Source organism: Notolabrus celidotus, chromosome 12, assembly GCF_009762535.1.
Source record: "Notolabrus celidotus isolate fNotCel1 chromosome 12, fNotCel1.pri, whole genome shotgun sequence".
NCBI lineage: Eukaryota > Metazoa > Chordata > Actinopteri > Labriformes > Labridae > Notolabrus > Notolabrus celidotus.
The window spans coordinates 30,422,516-30,425,911 of NC_048283.1; the positions used below are offsets into that span (position 1 = coordinate 30,422,516).

The window sequence follows — 3,396 nt, forward strand, 5'->3', positions numbered from 1 at the left end:
AATAAATCTAACATGTAGCTCTACCAATCACACTAACACACAGCCCCTGCTGTTACCTGTCTTCCTAACACAGCTATGATGGGACAGGGTCTGTGTCAGAGATTATATAGAGTCACAAAAGCAGAGGGGGAAACAAGAGAGGGTGGGGAAAGAGAGAGAGGGAGAGAGAGCGAGAGGAAGAACTGCTCTCTCGTCCATCCATTAACCCCGACAGAGCCACTGCTGGTCATTCATGAGGACTGGTTGAAGGAGCTGAGTGATGTCTGTTCTTCTCTAAGCTTTTATAGTTCTCTTTTGTATTCATTAACACTTGTCGCTACACAGTGGTTACTTTCTTATTTTAAAATATATTCTTTAATATTTTGCTTTGTTTCCTCCATCCTATCACTCTCTCTCTCTCCACCCTGTTTGTTCCCTCTCTCTCCCTTCAGGCTACCGGATGAAAGTCAGGGAGGCAGCCCCCCCCCCAGGGGAAGAAGAGATGGGCGCAGATATTTTTATCATGCCATCGTTTTTTCCTCTCTCATTTGAAAAAGGGTCACATTCTTCTCAAGCACACGCAACCCTAACCCCCCGTGCCCCATACTCCACAATACCATACAGTAAGCCAAACTCACCACACCACCGCCACCACTCAAATGTTGCTGAAAACGTGCATCCTTAAGGATGCTGATATCAACAAACCTCACTGACACCCATCCAACTTCAAAGAACAGATTTTCCTAACTTTGAACTCTGTGATTGGAGGAAGGAATTAAAGGAACTGAACTTTGAAGTTTTGAGCCGTAAACATTTAATCATTTAAATCAAGCTTTTGTAGTGGAGGTAACACTTTGATTAATGTTGGTGGTTTGCTGAGATAAACCCAAAGCCTTTTCCCTGACGTTGACAGGGTGTGTGAAATGTTACCATCATTGGCATGAGATGGTACACCTTTTAACATATCGCTTGTTGGAATTAACAATGGATTTAACAAAGCAGCAGCCTCCACGCCTGAAGAATGAAGTAAAAACTGAGGCACCAACACTGCAGTTCTTCGAGTGGCCACTTGAGGCTGGCCCCAAAAGCATGTTAAATTCTATTAGAACCCATGTCAAAATGCTCACCTTTAATAAGTTCAAGTCATGATATGTAGAAGGATTTTGCATACGCTGGTTAAGCACAGGCAGACATTAGTGTCATGGTTTAATGAGTGACCCTGTCAAGTGGCAACTTTCAGCATGTTACTGACAACTAAGCATTCCACTGAAAGTTGTCAGTATACAGGGTAGCTCATTAAACCATAACACTGGTGGTTTACCTTCTTCATTATGGACAAGAAAATACATTTGTGTACCAGCAATTTCATTCAAACAAATAAAAAAACGGCCAAATTAAAAAAAAAAAGATTAAAAAGGACAGCAACAAGATAACCGGTTAATATCCCTAATGTCAAAATTGAGACCCCTGACGATACATCCGTGTTGCTGGCGAGCTTAAGTTTGTTGTACAGAGGCTTGTCTGACTTTTATCCAAAGGGGGAACTTCAAGCTGCAGTGATAACACGACTGGTCATTGTAAGTTGTTGGTTAATCAGTCATAGATATGGACTCTTATTTTTAAACTTGGTATTTGCAAACCTGTTGCTACTTCCACCACAACCCTATTATCCAAATATACTCACCTCTGGCTCTAAAAAAATATTGGGAAGATTAAATTGTTGAACTCAAGGCAACAAATATGCAGCTGATGAATCATTAGGTGGTGTTACATTCCCTTTAAAGTCTTACTAAAAGTTAGAGAGTATTGACAGTGAACCAGCATTAACTATAGCAGAACCTGTTAACTAAAGCATCTAAACAGATTCAGCATGTATTTTACGCCTTATCTTATTCCACTGCAACATGTCCTTCGGTGACCTACGGCATATCTTCCAAAAATCATGATGGTGTTTATCTCCCCTCACAGAGTCTGTACTTGGTGCTTTAACTTGCATGAATGGTTCAAACAAGTGCCCATCCTTTTTAAAAATCACAAACCCAGAGCTAACGTCACTGCCTTTCATCTACTTGTGTTAGCTTCCACTGCTAGCCAAGTTTTATCCTAGGGGTCCAATCAATTTTATTGGCCAACAGCCAGCCTGCTCCTCCCACCTCCGTCTTGATAGCCTATAAGTGTCTCCACACCGCCGTCCAGCCGACCAATAAAAGGACTTAGAGTCCAAAGGGGCCGTCTATCAGGTTGATTATCTTAAGGTGCTATTATGGCTCAATTAAATGGAGTGTGCTCATAATGAGGGCTATTATCAAGCACCATTAACGAGGGTGGGCACACACTGACAGCTCTCCCACATCAAATGTTCAGGCAGAACTTTTTGTTGTCTTCTCAGTTGAATGTTAAGACTGAAAGAAATCTGTTTTCAATTGATACTGCTGTCTCAGCATGGGTAAGGTTTCTACCTTAACAATGTCATGAACTTAAAGCTCCTGTGAGGAGTCTTAGGATGTTTATAGATTATTTACATTAATACTGATCACCCTACATAAAGATTGATTATTCCCATGAAGTTATTGTTAATGTCTGGAACTGCTGCTGCAGAAAAACTCATCCATGCATTTATCTTTAGCAGACTAGACTACTGTAACGGGGTCTTTACAGGACTCCCTAAAAAGTCCATCAGACGACTGCAGCTCGTCCAGAATGCTGCTGCTCGAGTCCTAACAAGGACCAACAAAGTAGACCACATCACTCCAGTTCTTAGATCTCTACACTGGCTTCCTGTCTGTCAGAGAATAGACTTTAAAATCCTGCTGATGGTTTATAAAACACTGAATGGTTTAGGCCCAAAATACATTGCTGATCTGCTGCTACTGTATGAACCAAATGGACCTCTGAGGTCATCAGGTACTGGTCTGCTTTCAGTCCCAAGAGTCAGAACGAAACATGGTGAAGCAGCGTTTAGTCATTATGCACCACATATCTGGAACACACTCCCTGAAAGCTGCAGGTCTGCTCCAACTCTCACCTCTTTGAAATCAAAGACTAAGACCTTTTTATTTGCCACTGCCTTCCTATCTTAGATAATTTTAACTCACTTTAAATGCAATTTTTAAATGTACTTTTATAATATTTGTAATTGTCCTTTTCTTTTCTGTTTTATTATATTTGGCATTTTAATTGTGCTATTTTATGCCTGTCTGAATGTTTCCAATGTTTTTAATGTTTTAATATAAAGCACATTGAGTTGCCTCTGTGTATGAAATGCGCTATACAAATAAAGCTGCCTTGCCTTGCAGGGTAGGTATCAGACTTGATGATTCAAAGCATGCTACAGGACCAGCCTTTCTTTTTTTTTTACACTTTCCTTGCCAATGAATGTTCGCAGTGCTTGTAGTTTGGCAAGGTTTAAGCATGTAG

The 3,396-nt window shown here is 40.8% G+C and overlaps 1 protein-coding gene across 1 annotated transcript in view; it reads right to left on the bottom strand.

The window, feature by feature from the left end:
- ncam3 (neural cell adhesion molecule 3) overlaps positions 1-1,697 on the bottom strand; it is a 10,099-nt gene extending 8,402 nt beyond the window's left edge. Inside the window, exon 1 of the mRNA XM_034697905.1 lies at positions 1,664-1,697. The gene's annotated coding sequence lies outside the window, so the exon portion shown is untranslated. The remainder of the gene's footprint in view (positions 1-1,663) is intronic.
- Positions 1,698-3,396: the final 1,699 nt, after the last annotated feature.